This window comes from Budorcas taxicolor, chromosome 20 (assembly GCF_023091745.1).
Source record: "Budorcas taxicolor isolate Tak-1 chromosome 20, Takin1.1, whole genome shotgun sequence".
NCBI classification, from domain to species: domain Eukaryota; kingdom Metazoa; phylum Chordata; class Mammalia; order Artiodactyla; family Bovidae; genus Budorcas; species Budorcas taxicolor.
The window spans coordinates 13,536,218-13,554,627 of NC_068929.1; the positions used below are offsets into that span (position 1 = coordinate 13,536,218).

The following is an 18,410-nucleotide window of genomic DNA, read 5'->3' on the forward strand; positions in this document are numbered from 1 at the left end:
GACAGCTCGAACAGTGAATTACACAGTCTCTGGATCTACAGTTCCACAGACAGTACCAGGGCATGTTACTAGCTTGTCCCTCTGCTGTCTTTGTTTTTCTTTTTTGGTTTTTGGGGGATTTTTTGTCTGCGCTGTGTGGCTTGCAGGATCTCAGTTCCTGACCAGGGATTAAACCCGGGTCATGGCAGAAAAGCTTGGAATCTTAGCCACTAGGCAACCAGGGAACTCCCTGTGTTTCATTTTTAAAATGGAGTTCTTTTAGAACTGTTTCCTAACTTTTGTATCAAAACATTTTGAAGGGCTTAGGTCACACTTTTACAAAGCTTGTGGACAACCTCCCTGTCAAATGAAAGACTGGCCAAACAGACCATTACACTGAGCAGCTAATGGAGAGAAGAAACTCACAATCAACCCATAAACTAGCAAAATTATATTAAAAGGACAACTTTATATCTAATAATAATAATAGCAATAATAAGTTCTCTAAACAATTGCCACTTACCTCATAAGAATACTGAAATAATTCTCCAAATGAGCAATGTTAATTTTGTGTTACCCTGCATATAAGACTTTCTAAATATAAAACTAATGTTAGCACCACAATTGAAAATCTTGCTCAAAAGAAAGTCAATTGTGTTGAAGCTGGGTGATGCATACTTGAGGGTTCACAGTACTATTTTTCTACTTTCGTGGGTGCTTGAAATTTTCCATGATAAAAGTTTTTTAAAAATTCTTGCTTAGAGATTGCTGCTGCTGCTGCTGCTGCTGCTGCTGCTAAGTCGCTTCAGTCATGTCCGACTCTGTGCGACCCCATAGACGGCAGCCCACCAGGCTCCTCTGTCCCTGGGATTCGTATGATACAAATAATAAATATAGATTTTGCTGATTAGTCCTAGGTAGGAGTAAATACTACCACGAAGAAAAATAAGAGAAGGATGTAGTGAATATTTTCTTAAATTACCATATGAAAGTAGTTTCACTAATTCCAATATTCCATCCGTTTTCCTTCTAGTCATATCAATACCTACTTTGGAAAAGGAAAAAGCCACGCTACTATTAATCCAAAAGCAAGAAGCGGCATGAGCTACCATTTCTCTGTGTAGATGGCTGTCATGTTAACTCACGTGCTGCCTTCTATTTAGATGGCTGTCGCGAAGGGCATTTTCTCCTATTTCACGTAATGTTATTAAAAACAGCTGTAACATTTCTTTGTCAATATATAACAGAAATGTTTATCACTTACTGTTTTGCTTGTTTGCTTATCAATCACTGAGAAGCTTTTTTCTTTCAGTTTTATTGGAATATAATTGACATACAGTGCTGCCTAAGGTGTACAGCATAATGATTTGACTTACATGTATCATGAAATGATTATATTAGTAGGTTTAGAAAATATCCACCATCTCATTTAGATTTTTTTTTTTTTTGCTGCACCATGCAATGTATTGGATTCTTAGTTCCCTGACCAGGGGTCAAACCATGCCCCCTGCAATGCAAGCATGGAGTCTGAGCCATGGACTGCCAGGGAAACCCCTAAAATTTTTAAAATGGAAGAAAATGTTTTTCTTATGATGAAGAAACCTCTTAGGATTTACTCTGAACAGCTTTCACACATAACATAGAATAGCATTAATTATATTTTTCACATTGTACATTATATCACATTACTTATTTATAAGTTTGTACTTTTTGACCACTGTCATCCGATTCCCTTTCTGCCCAATCCCTCGTCTCTGGTAACTATAAATCTGATCTCTTTTTCTATGGGTTTGCTTGTTTGGTTGGTTGGATCTGAAGTATAATCAACCTAAACACTATGTTAGTTACTGTAATATGACAGAGGGATTTGATAACACTATACATGTCAAAATGATCACCACAATAAGTCCAGCCACAGTCTGTCACCATATACAGATAGTACATAATTCCTGACTGTATTCTCCACACTGTACATTTCACACTAATGACTCATTTTACAACTAGAAGTTTGTACCTCTTAATCGCCCTCACCTATTTCTCCCCCTGCCCCTGCCCCACCTCCCTGCAGAAGTTTACTTTAAAATATCTATGGCTAGAAAAAGTCTTGCCCATGAGTACAAAGAAATATTCATCATAGCAATGTTTATAATAGCAAAAACATGCAAATAACCAACAAGTCTATCAATACAATATTTTAAAAGAGATATTGTGGACAAATAAATTCTTTAAAAATCTGAGGCAAATGGTACTAATCAACCTATTTGCAGAAAAGGAATAGAAATGCAGATAAAACAGACATGGGGGTGGAGGAGAGGGGAGGGTGGGACGAATTGATAGAGTAGCATCGACATACATACACTGCCATGTGTAACATGGTATAAAAAAAGCTAGCGGGAAGCTGCTTACAGAGCACAGGGAGCCCAGCTTGGAGCTCTGCGATGACCCAGAGGAGTGGGATGGGAGGCGTGGGAGGGAGGCTAAGGAGGAGATATATACATATAACTGATTCACTTTGTTGTACAGCAGAAACTAACACAACAATTGTAAAGTAATTATGCGCCAATAAAAGAATGGGGGGGAAAAATAACAAAGGAAAGGTTAGTACTTCATAAATCCAAGTGGAGGGTACATCAGTGTTCTGTCCTATTAGTCTCTCTACTTTCAAGTTTGAAATGTTTTATGGGCTTTTAAGTTTCTATCAGAAACAAAGGACACAGTTTCACCTTATCACCCTGTTCTCTGCACTGGAACACTAGAATCCACTCAAACTACTTCACTTATCAAAAAAGTCAAGGAACTAGAAGAGAGTCACAACGATGGGAAAATATAAAACAGGGCGATTTTCAAAAGATCCAGAGGGGCACAGCGGGGTTCCATGAACACAACATGGAGCAAAAGGACAGCAAAGAGGAGCAACGGCCGGTGAGTAGTGTTCTGAGACCAAGGATTGGCGGGGCGGGGGGTGGGGTGAAGGAGACAAAGAAAGACGAGTTATTTTGTCAAAATGTCGTAAGGCAAAAATGAGGGAAATGAAACTAAATGCCGTTCTGCCATCTCAGGATGGAGAGAAAAGATGTATCAATTTAGCGAAAGGTCTCTCAAGTGAATAGCTGACAAATTATCAGCACATCTAGTCAGGGAATTTTACCACATTCCTTTTCTTGGGCTCTAAAATCACTGCAGACGGTGACTGCAGCCATGAAATTAAAAGATACTCGCTCCTTGGAAGAAAAGCTATGGCAAACCTAGATGGCGTATTAAAAAGCAGAGACATCACTTTGCCAACAAAGGTCAGTATAATCAAAGCTATGCTTTTTCCAGTAGTCATGTAAGGATGTGAGAGCTGGACCATAAAGAAGGCTGAGCACCAAAGAATTGATTCTTTCCCTGGTAAAGAATTCACCTGCAGTGCGGGAGACCTGGATTCGATCCCTGGGTTGGGAAGATCCCCTGGAGAAGGGAACAGCTACCCACTCCAGTATTCTGACCTGGAGAAGTCCATGGACTGTATAGTCCATGGGGTCACAAAGAATCGGACATGGCTGAGCGACTTTCACTTTTGAACTGTGGTGCTGGAGAAGGCTCTTGAGAGTCCCTTGGACAGCAAGGTGATCAAACCAGTCAATCCTAAAGGAAATCAACCCTGATTATTCATTGGAAGGACTGATACTGAAGCTGAAGCTCCAATATTTTGACCATCTGATGCAAAGAGCCAATTTGTTGGAAAACACCTTGATGCTGGGAAAGATTGAGGGCAGGAGGAGAAGGGGGCGAAAGAAGATAAGATGGTTAGATGGCATCAACGACTCAATGGACATGAGTTTGAGCAAACTGAAAGATAGGAAGGACAGGGAAGCCTGGCATGCTGTGGTCCATGGGGTCACAAAGAGTCAGACATGACTGAGAGACTGAAAAATGACAAAGAACACTTCAGATGCCTTTTCTCTGCAGAAGCTCTATAATCAAGGAAATCAACAATCCACTTCTCCAAAGCCATAGAAGATATCACAAACGTATAGAGAAGACCTTTGCTAAGGAATGGGTAGGAGACTGTGGCAGGCAGCTTCTAAAACACCCCCCACCCCGCTTCATCATCCTAGACTCTTGGTATTCACGTGCTGTATGACCGCATTGCCTTGAGTGTGTGGTGGATCTGGTGATATGCCTCTAACAAATGGAATATGGCGAGTGATGGGACATCACTGCTGTGCCCAGGGTATGAAAGACCATGTCTTCTGTCTTGCTGGCCCTCTCTCTTGCCCACCTGCTTGCACACTCTAATGCAGCAGCTGACATGCTGTGACGTGCTGTATGGAGAGTCCCACAATAGGAAAGAACCTACAACAGCTCAAAAGGAGCTAAGAAAGGCCTGCAGAGGTCTGAATCCTGTCATCAGCCAGTGATACGGGGTGGAGCCTTGAGAGGATGCAGTCAGTCACGTGATCCAGCTAAGCGCAGAGCTCCAAGATCCAGCTAAGCTGTGCTCAGACCCTGAATCCATAGAAACTGCAAGACAATAAGCATTGTTGTTTTAAACTGCTATGTTTGGGGATAATTTGTTCTGCAGTAATGGAGAACTAACACAGAGATCAAAAACCATCTCCCTCATGTGACTGCACCTGAGGCACATCTGAAGACCTGGGATAATCCGTGTCTGAAGTGCTTTGCTGCTGTTGCTCTTTAAGTGTCTGTGAACTGTTCCTCTGGTCCAGAGGTGGGACACAGACGAGCACTAGCGCTCTGTACCACCCTGGAGAGTGATGAGAAACCAAGGGAAAGACAGGGATAAACTGAAGCCATTATGCTAAGTGAAAGAAACCAGTCACAGAAGACCACTTACTGTGCAATTCCATCTCTACACAATGTCCAGAAGAGGCACATCCACAGGCTACCTGGAGGGACTGAGTTAAAACATGAGATTAACTGCCAATGCGTGTGGCATTTCCTTCTGGAGTCATAAAGTTGTCTAAAGCTGATTCAAGCCTGTAAATATCCTAAAAGCCACTGAATTTACAAATTAAATGAGTAATTGTATAGTATGTGAAATATATCTCAATAAATTACTTTTCTATTAAACTTATAAAATTAAAATAAAACACAAGAGTTAGAGTTACTAAGTACATCAGTTCAGTTCAGTTCAGTCACTCAGTCGTGTCCGACTCTTTGCGACCCCATGAATCGCAGCACGCCAGGCCTCCCTGTCCATCACCAACTCCCGGAATTCACTCAGACTCATGTCCATCAAGTCCGTGATGCCATGCAGCCATCTCATCCTCTGTCGTCCCCTTCTCCTCCTGCCCCCAATCCCTCCCAGCATCAGAGTCTTTTCCAATGAGTCAACTCTTGACATGAGGTGGCCAAAGTACTAGAGGTTCAGCTTTAGCATCATTCCTTCCAAAGAAATCCCAGGGCTGATCTCCTTTAGGATGGACTGGTTGGATCTCCTTGCAGTCCAAGGGACTCTCAGGAGTTTTCTCCAACACCACAGTTCAAAAGCATCAATTCTTCGGTGCTCAGCCTTCTTCACAGTCCAACTCTCACATCCATACATGACCACAGGAAAAACCATAGCCTTGACTAGACGGATCTTAGTCAGCAAAGTAATGTCTCTGCTTTTGAATATGCTATCGAGGTTGGTCATAACTTTTCTTCCAAGGAGTAAGCGTCTTTTAATTTCATGGCTGCAATCACCATCTGCAGTGATTTTGGAGCCCAAAAAAATAAAGTCTGACACTACAGAAGAACTGTACAAAAAAGATCTTCACGACCAAGATAATCATGATGGTGTGATCACTAGCCTAGAGCCAGACATCCTGGAATGTGAAGTCAAGTGGGCCTTAGAAAGCATCACTACGAACAAAGCTAGTGGAGGTGATGGAATCCCAGTTGAGCTGTTTCAAATCCTGAAAGATGATGCTGTGAAAGTGCTGCACTCAGTATGCCAGCAAATTTGGAAAACTCAGCAGTGGCCACAGGACTGGAAAAGGTCAGTTTTCATTCCAGTTCCAAAGAAAGGCAATGCCAAAGAATGCTCAAACTACCGCACAATTGCACTCATCTCATACATTAGAAAAGTAATGCTCAAAATTCTCCAAGCCAGGCTTCAGCAATACGTGAACCATGAACTTCCAGATGTTGAAACTGGTTTTAGAAAAGGCAGAGGAACCAGAGATCAAATTGCCAACATCCTCTGGATCATCGAAAAAGCAAGAGAGTTCCAGAAAAACATCTATTTCTGCTTTATTGACTATGCCAAAGCCTTTGACTGTGTGGATCACAATAAACTGTGGAAAATTCTGAAAGAGATGGGGATACCAGACCACCTGACCTGCCTCTTGAGAAATCTGTATGCAGGTCAGGAAGAAACAGTCAGAAGTAGACATGGAACAACAGACTGGTTCCAAATAGGAAAAGGAGGACGTCAAGGCTGTATACTGTCACCCTGCTTATTTAACTTATATGCAGAGTACATCATGAGAAACGCTGGACTGGAAGAAACACAAGCTGGAATCAAGATTGCTGGGAGAAATATCAATAACCTCAGATATGCAGATGACACCACCCTTATGGCAGAAAGTGAAGAGGAACTAAAAAGCCTCTTGATGAAAGTGAGAGTGAAAAAGTTGGCTTAAAGCTCAACATTCAGAAAATGAAGATCATGGCATCTGGTCTCATCACTTCATGGGAAATAGATATAAGAATCAATATTCTCATATCTTTCATCAATAACAAAGAGAGGCTATTCTAGTTCTAAGCATCCAACACAAAACTTAATATCCCTAAAGCAAATTCTGAAAATAGAAATAAAAGAACACAGCGAAGGCACCACTGTCACACAACCTCCTCTTCTGTATTTAATTCTGAGTCCTTCACTCACTCACAAAATAAGAGTCAGCGTGCACCGAGAGCTCTGCCTCTGTGCCTACCGCTGTTTCTCACAGACTTTGGGGACCCCAGGGCCCAAAGAGCACCGAGGACTTTCCAGGCCCCAAAGCATTTGTCCAGAGTACAGTGAAGACCTTACACGGGGCCACACTGAACAAATGATCCAGAACCCCAGAAAGGAGATTCTGCTGCCTTCTCTACTAAGAGGACACTAAAAGGACATAAGGAAGCTCTGTGGCCATAAACCGTTCGGGCCACACTCAGCACAGGTTTGGCTGTGTGGGTGTCAGCAGAGACATCACAGCACCCTCATCTGCATCAGAACGCCAGACCTCCCGCCACTCCACTGCGAGGCCACTGTCCACTCCTTCACCTTTGAGCTGGGCCTGCTCTATGACACAGACAAACCAAGAGATCCCTCTTGCAGGGTTGGCAGGGCCATGGCGACTCACAAACTTGAATCCAGAGCAAGAGAACAGCAAGGGGCTAAGGATGACGTGTAACTGACAGTAACAGTCCTCGTCATCACCGCCACGGACAGCACAGCAAAAGCTGTCAGTGAAAGGAAACGAGAGGCTAAAGAACAGAGGGAAGAGGCTGGAAAAACTTTAGACAAACTTTCATTACCCTCCAGGCCTTGCCTGCACAAACAGAAACTGGTTGTCATTGCACCAAAAACAAATTACATATTGTAGGTCAGCAGCCTGCCCTGTGGACGGGGTCTCTGAGATGAAGTCAAGAGGTTTTACATCTAATTCTGAGAAACTGTGTGAACCCTAGACCTCCATCTTTCCACTGAAAAATTGCAGAAGACCATGCAGTTCAAAGGCTCTCTCTGATAAATGTAACAGAACCTGGGGACAGAGATTTTCAGCTGCTTGATGGAAAAGCCATTAAACTATCATTTTTTTAAATCTCTCATCTTATTTCTTTTTCCTTTCAAAGTAATGTAGAAAGCAAATACTGCCGGTATCACATTATTTGCTTCTATCCTTGGGCGGGGAAGATCCCCTGGAGAAGGAAATGGCAACACACTCCAGTATTTTTGCCTGGAAAATCCCACGGACAGGAGCCTGGCAGGCTACAGTCCATGGAGTCACAAAGAGTAGGACACGACTGAGCACAAGGCACCTAAAGAGTTACCATTAAAAAAATAAAAGCCATAATACACACATATCAAGTCAATAGCTGTCTAGAATATAAGAATATTATCAACTAAACCATCTGATCACACTGTTGATCCTAGAACATGCATGCTTATCTGTGCCCAGTGGATAGGATGAAATCTACACAGAAAACAAAAAATCCACCTTACCCAAAACATTCTGTTGCTTCCCCAAGCTTTTTATCAGAGAACTTCAAAACAATCAAACAGAGTGGGTACTTCTACCTCTGACCCTGTCTGGTTTCATGAGCAGGTTCAAGTGCATTTAAAAAATAATACTCAGTGTTTATCCTAACTAAGACCCTCAAGACATTTACCAACGTCTGAAGTAAAGAAAATAAGTTACAAAAATAATACGCTAAGCCAAAAGGGATAAGAAGGAAATGGTAAGAAAAAGAGGAAAGTAAGGACATTTGAGAATAACTTCAGGTACATCTCCAAAAAGAAGAAGGGGCAGAAATACAAAGAAGGAAAAAGGAAGAAAGGCCTGAGGAGCTGCAACTAGCATGGCTAGGTGAATAACATCTATATCAGAAGAAAAAACTGTTAATAAAAACAGAAATACTTGTTGCTGGTGTAGTAAGGATCACAGTAAAACAAGGAAGAGAATTAATGCATCAGAGCTAAGATCAGTCCAGACTAGACTCTCACTAGACTATAAAAATTAATGGTAATGTAAGATCTGAAGAAAATAACCACCAAGATCCCCCTTCTGAAGAGAACCCTAAGTCTCACACTTAAAAAGTCAGCAAAGCGGGAGCCACACAAGAAAGTGAAGACTAGTGGACACCAACAGGCCAAGTCTTTAAACTTCAAAAACAAGTCAGGGGTCGTAAAACCTATGAGAAAGTAAGGAAAAGTGAAACAGACAATACAGAGTGCATCTGGTTACCTGTTTTTTCTCGAGTGCAAAAACAAAATTATTGGGCCTGGAAGATCTGTAGGAATCTAGTCACATCTTTACAGCTGCAAAATATAGGACATAACAGAGATATTGTTGTACAGAGACATACTTCTTAGAAACGGATAAATGGATTTAAAATGGTCAGGGTTAATACGACTAAACAAAAACCAATCTTGGGGAGGAAAACAAGAACTGCACCAACACAGAGAGTTAGTGCTCACTGGGCTTCCCAGGTGGCTCAGTAGTAAAGAATCCACCTGCCAGTACAGGAGACACAGCAGATGAGGGTCGATCCCTCTGTTGGGAAGATTCCCTGGAGAAGGAAATGGCAACCCACTCCAGTATTCTTGCCTGGAGAATCCCATGGACAGAGGAGCTGGTGGGCTTCAGCCCACAGGGTTGCAAAGAGTCAGACACAGCAGACCACATAGTGCTCACTACCAAAATGCATGTATATAACATTACTGCATGGAGAAGGCAATGGCAGCCCACTCCAGTGTTCTTGCCTGGAGAATCCCAGGGACGGCGGAGCCTGGTGGGCTGCCGTCTACGGGGTCGCACAGAGTCGGCCACGACTGAAGCGACTTAGCAGCAGCAGCAGCAACATAACTGCAATTACAACAGTGACTTCTTTATGCAGTAAAATAAAAAAAATAAAATACAGTAAATAATGAAACATGGGATTTTCCAGATGGTGCAGTGGTAGAAGAATCTGCCTGCCAATGATTAAAACACAGGAAACAGAACCACTTTATAGCCATAAAGAGTTTCACTCTTTTAATAAATTATTCAGTTCAGTTCAGTTCAGTTCAGTCGCTCAGTTGTGTCCAACTCTTTGCGACCCCATGAATTGCAGCACATCAGGCCTCCCTGTCCATCACCAACTCCCGGAGTTCACTCAGACTCACATCCATCAAGTCAGTGATGCCATCCAGCCATCTCATCCTCTGTTGTCCCCTTCTCCTCCTGCCCCCAATCCCTCCCAGCATCAGAGTCTTTTCCAATGAGTCAACTCTTGACATGAGGTGGCCAAAGTACTAGAGTTTCAGCTTCAGCATCATTCCCTGAAGTCTGAATTTGGCAACAAGGAGTTCATGATCTGAGCCATAGTCAGCTCCCAGGGCTGATCTCCTTCAGAATGGACTGGTTGGATCTCCTTGCAGGCCAAGGGACTCTCAAGAGTCTTCTCCAACACCACAATTCAAAAGCATCAATTCTTTGGCACTCAGCTTTCTTCACAGTCCAACTCTCACATCCATACATGACCACTGGAAAAACCATAGCCCTGACTAGACGGACCTTTGTTGGAAAAGTAATGTCTGTGCTTTTAAATATGCTATTAGGTAGGCAAATAAATGTGTTGGGATGTAAATAATCCAATATTGTCTCTAGTCCCAAATGGCATAGAGTTTAGTAGGGGAAATTAGTCAGGATATATCTAGATAAAAGGGATAAATGCCACTAGTAAGGCAAAGTGCAAGAATTACAGGAGTTGGGTGAAGAAAAGATTACTTCCAGTAAGGGATTCTTGGAAGTTTTCCTGGAAAAAGTGGCATCTAAGATGGACTTTGTAAAAATGGGTTCGAGACAGATCAATCCATTTGGATTAGGGCAAAGAGGGCTCAGTGGATCTGAGCAGAAACTCATAAAGACCATGGTACATATGAAAAACAGCGAGCGGTTCAGACTCATGGGAGTTTACAGTGCATGAGCCATAAAGCTAGCAAGTTAGGTTGGAACCAGATCACACGAGGTCTTAAGTGTCAGGCTACAAAGTTTGGTCTGAAAAACGGGAACATGATAAAGAATAACTCTGTAGTCATGTGTAATTTCACTGTGTAATCGCAAGGTATTTGATTTAGGTCATACCTAAATGGCCTAATGGCTTTCCCTACTTTCTTTAATTTAAGTCTGAATTTGGCAACAAGGAGTTCATGATCTGAGCCATAGTCAGCTCCCAGTCTTGTTTTGTTGACCGTACAGAGCTTCTCCATCTTCAGCTGCAAAGAATATAATCAATCTGATTTCAGTGTTGACCATCTGGTGATGTCCATGTGTAGAGTTATCGCTTGTGTTGTTCGCAGAGGGTGTTTGCTATGACCAGCGCGTTCTCTTGGCAAAACTCTGTGGGCCTTTGTCCTGCTTCATTTTGTACTCCAAGACCAAACTCACTTGTTATGCCAGATATCTCTTGATTTCCTACTTTTGCATTCCAGTCCCATATGATGAAAACGACATTTTGTGTGTGTGTGTGTTAATTCTAGAGAGTCTTGTAGGTCTTCAAAGAACCGTTCAGCTTCTTTGCATTAGTGGTTGGGGCATAGACTTGGATTACTGTGACACTGAATGGTTTGCCTTGGAAACAAACAGAGATCACTCAGTTATTTTTGAGATTGCACCCAAGTACTGCATTTTGGACTCCTCTGTCGACTATGAGGGCTATTCCACTTCTTGTAAGGGATTCTTGCCCACAGTAGTAGATGTAATGGTTATCTGAATTAAATTCTCCCATTCCAGTCCATTTTAGTTCACTGATTCCTAAAAGGTAGGTGTTCATTCTTGCCACCTCTTGTTTGACCAATTCCAATTTACCTTGATTCATGGACCTAACATTCCAGGTTCCTATGCAATATTGTTCTTTATACTATCAGACTTTACTTTCACCATCAGACACACCCACAACTGGGCACTGTTTCCACTTTGGCAGAGGCAGAAGATATTAAGAAGAGGTGGCAAGAATACACAGAAGAACTATACAAAACAGATCTTCACATTCCAGATAACCACAATGGTATGATCACTAACCTAGAGCCAGACATCCTGGAATGTGAAGTCAAGTGGTCCTTATGAAGCATCATTACAAACAAAGCTAATAGAGGTGATGAAATTTCAGTTGAGCTATTTCAAATCCTGAAAGATGATGCTGTGAAAGTGCTGCACTCAATATGCCAGCAAATTTAGAAAAACTCAACAGTGGCCACAGGACTGGAAATGGTCAGCTTTCATCCCATGCCAAAGAAGGACGATGCCAAAGAATGTTCAAACTACCGCACAATTGCACTCATCTCACACGCTAGCAAAGTAATGCTCAAAATTCTCCAAGCCAGGCTTCAACAGTATGTGAACTGAGAACTTCCAGATGTTCAAGGTGGTTTTAGAAAAGGCAGAGGAACCAGAGATCAAACTGTCAATATCCACTGGATCTTAGAAAAAGGGAAAGAATTCCAGAAAAACATCTACATTTGCTTCACTGACTACACCAAAGCCTTTGACTGTGTGGATCACAACAAACTGGAAAATTCTTAAAGAGATGGGAATACCAGACAACCTTACCTGCATCCTGAGAAACCTGTATGCAGGTCAAGAAGCAACAGTTAGAACTGGACATGGGACAGTAGACTGGTTCCAAACTGGAAAAGGAGTATGTCAAGGCTGTGTACTGTCATTCTGCTTATTTAACCTATATGCAGAGTATATCATGCAAAATGCAGGGCTGGATGAAGCACAAGCTGGAATCAAGATTGCCAGGAGAAATATCAATAACCTCAGATATGCAGATGACACCACCCTCATGGTAGAAAATGAAAAGTAACTAAAGAGCCTCTTGATGAAAGTGAAAGAGGAGAGTAAAAAAGTTGGCTTAAAGCTCAACATTCAGAAAATGAAGATCATGGCATCTGGTCGCATCACTTCATGGCAAATAGATGGGGAAACAATGGAAACAGTGACAGTTTAATTTCTTGGGCTCTAAAATCACTGCAGATGGTGACTGCAGCCATGAAATTAAAAGACGTTTGCTCCTTGGAAGAAAAGCTATGACAAGCCTATACAGCATGTTAAAAAGCAGAAACATTTCTTTTTCAACAAAAGTCTGTGTAGTCGAAGCTATGGTTTTTCCAGTAGTCATGTATGGATGTGAGAGCTGGACCATAAGAAAGGCTGAGCACCGAAGGATTGATGCTTTTGAACTGGATGTTGAGGAAGACTCTTGAGTGTCCCTTGGACAGCAAGAAGATCAAACTAGTCAATCCTAAAGGAAATCAGTTCTGAATATTCATTGGCAGGATGGATGCTGAAGCTGAAGCTCCAGTACTTTGGCCACCTGATGCCAAGAGCTGACTCATTAGAAAAGACTCTGATTCTGGGAAAGACTGAAGCCATGAGGAGAAGGGGATGGCAGAGTACAAGATAGTTGTATGGCATCACCAACTCAATGGACATGAGTCTGAGCAAGCTCCGGATGCTGAAGGACAAGGAAGCTTGGCATGCTGAAGTCCATGGGGTCACAAAGAGTCTGACACAACTGAGCGACTGAACAACAACATTTGTATATAGACAGAAAAGACCTGAACTATCTATGGTAAAGACAGAACACACTGGTCACAGCAAACACCCTCTTCCAACAACACAAGAGAAGACACATGGACATCACCAGATGGTCAACAACACCGAAATCAGATTGATTATATTCTTTGCAGCCAAAGATGGACAAGCTCTATACAGTCAGCAAAACAAGACCAGGGGCTGACTGTGTCTCAGATAATGAACTCCTTATTGCCAAATTCAGACTTAAATTGAAGAAAGTAGGGAAAACCACTAGACCATTCAGGTATGACCTAAATCAAATCCCTTATGATTATACAGTGGAAGTGAGAAATAGATTTAAGGGCCTAGATCTGATAGAGTGCCTGATGAACTATGGACGGAGGTTCGTGACACTGTACTGGAGACAGGGATCAAGACCATCCCCATGGAAAAGAAATGCAAAAACGCAAAATGGCTGTTTGGGGAGGGCTTACAAATAGCTGTGAAAAGAAGAGAGGTGAAAAGCAAAGGAGAAAAGGAAAGATATAAGCATCTGAATGCAGAGTTCCAAAGAATACCAAGAAGAGATAAGAAAGCCTTCCTCAGCCATCAATGCAAAGAAATAGAGGAAGAGAACAGAATGGGAAAGACTAGAGATCTCTTCAAGAAAATTAGAGATACCAAGAGAACATTTCACGCAAAGATGGGCTCGATAAAGGATAGAAATGGTATGGACCTAACAGAAACAGAAGATATTAAGAAGAGGTGGCAAGAATACATGGAATAACTGCACAAAAAAATATCTTCACGACCAAGATAATCATGATGGTGTGATCACTCACCTAGAGCCAGACATCCTGGAATGTGAAGTCAAGTGGGCCTTAGAAAGCATCACTACAAACAAAGCTCATGAAGGTGATGGAATTCCAGTTGAGCTGTTTCAAATCCTGAAAGATGATGCTGTGAAAGTGCTGCATTCAATCTGCCAGCAAATTTGGAAAACTCACCAGTAGCCACAGGACTGAAAAAGATCAGTTTTCATTCCAATCCCAAAAAAAGGCAGTTCCAAAGAATGCTCAAACTACCACACAATTGCATTCATCTCACACACTAGTAAAGTAATGCTCAAAATTCTCCAAGCCAGGCTTCAGTAATACGTGAACCGTGAACTTCCAGATGTTCAAGCTGGTTTTAGAAAAGGCAGAGGAACCAGATTTCAAATTGCCAACATCCTCTGGATCATCGAAAAAGCAAGAGGGTTCCAGAAAGAAAGAAAGTGAAGTCGCTCAGTTGTGCCCGACTCTTTGCGACCGCATGGACAGTAGCCTGCACCAAGCTCCTCCGTCCATGAGATTTTCAAGGCAAGAGTACTGGAGTGGGTTGCCATTTCCTTCTCTAGGGAATCTTCCCAACCCAGGGATTGAACCCAGGTTTCTCGCATTGTAGACAGACAATTTACCTCCAGAGAGTTCCAGAAAAACATCTATTTCTGCTTTATTGACTATGTCAAAGCCTTTGACTGTGTGGATCACAATAAACTGTGGAAAATTCTGAAAGAGATGGGAATACCAGACCACCTGACCTGCCTCTTGAGAAACCTGTATGCACGTCAGGAAGCAATAGATAGAACTGGACATGAAACAACAGACTGGTTCCAAATAGGAAAAGGAGTACGTCAAGGCTGTATATTGTCACCCTGCTTAATTTATATGCAGAGTACATCATGAGAAACACTGGGCTGGAAGAAGCACAAGCTGGAGTCAAGATTGCTGGGAGAAATATCAATAACCTCAGATATGCAGATGACACCACCCTTATGGCAAAAAGTGAAGAGGAACTAAAAAGCCTCTTGATGAAAGTGAAAGAGGAGAGTGAAAAAGTTGGCTTAAAGCTCAACATTCAGAAAACTAAGATCATGGCATCTGGTACCATCACTTCAAGGGAAATAGATGGGGAAACAGTGGAAACAGTGACAGACTTTATTTTGGGGGGCTCCAAAATCACTGATGTAGATGGTGATTGCAGCCATGAAATTAAAAGACACTTACTCCTTGGAAAGAAAGTTATGACCAACCTAGATAGCATACTTAAAAGCAGAGACATTACTTTGCCAACAAAGGTCCGTCTAGTCAAGGCTATGGTTTTTCCAGTGGTCATGTATGGATGTGAGAGTTGGATTGTGAAGAAAGCTGAGCGCCAAAGAATTGATGCTTTTGAAGTGTGATGCTGGAGAAGACTCTTGAGAGTCCCTTGGACTGCAAGGAGATCCAACCAGTCCATCCTAAAGACCAGTCCTGGGTGTTCATTGGAAGGACTGACGCTGAAGCTGAAACTGCAATACTTTGGCTACCTGATGCAAAGAGTTGACTCACTGGAAAAGACCCCGATGCTGGGAGGGATTGGGGGCAGGAGGAAAAGGGGACGATAGAGGATGAGATGGCTGGATGCCATCACTGACTCGATGGACGTGAATCTGAGTGAACTCCTGGAGTTGGTGATGGACACAGAGGCCCCGCGTGCTGCGACTCATGGGGTCGCAAAGAGTCGGACACGACTGAGCTACTGAACTGAACTGAACTGAATTATTATCTGCTCAGCATCAAAGGAGTACCTAGGGGTACAAAAGTAAGAAAGATTTACCTAAATGGATTAAGCAGGGGAAAAAGCAAAGAAGAGTCAAAGCTGACATCAACATTTCAATTGTAGGGAAAAGAGCAGGAAGAAAGCACCATCAACAGCACACAGAACACCGGTGAAGGGACATAAATCAGCAGGGAGAGCTAAGTGCACAGTGTCTAGTTGGAGCCTAGGGTACCAGCAGGAAATCCATCCAAACAACAGAACCTTAAGGGTAAATAAGTGGAGGTGGAGGGCAGGCATGTCATAAAATTTTATACACCACTAAGGACAAGCTCTTAGGTGAGGTGGGAGGGTTAAATGAAGAGAGGCGGAGGAGGAAACCAGTGGCCTAAAGAGAGAGAACTACTTCACTGGTGGCCCAGCCAGTAAAGAATCTGCCTGCAATAAGGGAGACCCATGTTCAATCCCTGGTCCAGGGGAGATCCCCTGGATAAGGAAATGGCAACCCACTCCAGCATTCTTTCCTAGAGAATCCCATGGGCAGAGCAGCCTGGTGGGTCACGTGGGGACCCACAGTCCACGTGGTCATAAAGAGTTGGACACAACTGAGCAACTAACACACACACACACACACACACACGGAGAACTTCAGGAAAGGGAAACATGACAAAACCAACAGTCTGTGTGGTGTCAGGAATGAAGATACTGGGCCAAACCGTAAGAAGTCTGGTAACCCAGGGAGGAAGAAAAGCTTCATGGAACAGCAGAAGTGAAAAGATCCTTTTCTTTGGGCCTCATTTCTGGGGGTACTTGTTCTTTAAAAAAAAAAAATGGAGGGGAAGTCAACAAGATAGAACAGTGCTCACAAATATCTTGAGTTTTTCAGTAAAGCTTCAGTGCAGATAACCAGTTTAGCATTCATATATTGGGGAAAAGACTAGAAGAGGCACCATAGATGCTAGTGTATGATAACAATTAGATTTTTTTAAATTTGACAAGGTTCATAGAATGTAGGGGTACTTCCCCGGTGGTCCATTGGCTAAGACTCCATGCTCCTAATACAGGGGGCCTGAATTAGAATCCTGGTCAGGGAACCAGATCCCATACACCACAACTAAAAGATTCTGTATGCTGCAACTAAGACCCACACAGTCAAATAAATAAATATTTATTAAAAAAAAAAAAAAGAATACAGGAAGGCAAACCATAACCACAAACAATCCTACTGGCATGAAATACAAAAGAAAACAAACGTTAAAAGAAGGAACTCAATTAAGGAAATACTGATGCTAAAATTTTTAGGAAATATGGACTCTCCTCTTGGTCCAGCGGTTAAGAATCCACCTGCCAACAGAGGGAACGTGGGTTTGATCCCTGGTCGGAAAGATTTCGTATGCTGGGGATCAGCTAAGCCCATGCGCCACAACTACTGAGCCCACTCTCTAGAGCCTGTGCTCCACAACAAGAGAAGCTACAGCAATGAGAAGCCCTGGCATGGCACAGCCCAACTGGAGAAGTGTCCCCACCTGCTGCCAACTAGAGAATGCCCACACAGCAATGAAGACCCAGTGCAGGCAAAAATAAATAAATGAATAAAATTTTTAAAATGTTTTAGGAAACAAAAATTAAATACGCAAACTGAAGGCATTCAGTCAAATGCCTCAGATATACTATTTTATGATAAGCAGATAATTGCTTATTAACAATATAAGACACTTTTAATTGTAAAAAGACTCAGTTTTTAAAATACTCTTTAAGCTTCAGGTTCCACAGGAGCAGAGACTCTACCTAGTTTTACTCACCAGTGCAGGGCCTGACTTAGAGTAGCTTCTCCATAAATATTTGCTGGATGTTGGTTGACGTATTATGTGGTTTCTACAGAAGCTACGTGAACCAAAAGCCATAGCACAGAAGAAGCATGCAAGGTGGCAGAAGCCTACAGTGGGTTCAGTGTCCACACTCTGGAACCTGTGAATGTGATCTTACTTGGGGGTGAAAGTGGGGTAGGCTGGGAGGGGTGTTGGAGGGAGGTCTTTGCAGATGTAATTAAGTTAAGGATCTTGAGATAAGATCATTCTGGATTACCCAGGGGTAATCCAGTGACAAGAGTCCTTATAAGGAGGAGACAGGACGCAGAGGAGAAGGCCATGTGAAGACTGAGACAGAGACTGGAGTCATGCGGCCACATGCCAAGGGAATGCCTGGAGCCATCGGAAACCCAAGGAGATGAAGAGTCTTTCTTAGAGCCTTGTGAAGCAGCATGGCCCTGGTGCTACCTTGATTTCAGACATCTAGCCTCCAGAAATTTCTCCTAAAAGACAAAAGATCACAATAAGGATTTCTTACCAGATAATGGATGGAAGGGCTGACTGTGCAAAAGTAAACAAAGTTGAAGTTTCTGTTTAGATAAACAAAGCATAGAGGTAGGCAAGGTCATCACATAACAGTAACCTGCTAAGTCACTTAGCCGTGTCTGACTCTTTGCGACCCCATGGACTGTAGCCCACCAGGCTCCTCTGTCCATGGAGTTTTCCAAGCAAGAACACTGGAGTGGATTGCCATTTCCTTCTCCAGGGGACCTTTCTGGCCCCA

At 42.6% G+C, this 18,410-nt stretch overlaps 1 protein-coding gene across 1 annotated transcript in view; it reads right to left on the bottom strand.

The window, feature by feature from the left end:
* MCCC2 (methylcrotonyl-CoA carboxylase subunit 2) overlaps positions 1-18,410 on the bottom strand; it is a 75,004-nt gene that overhangs the window by 36,479 nt on the left and 20,115 nt on the right. The window lies entirely within an intron of this gene.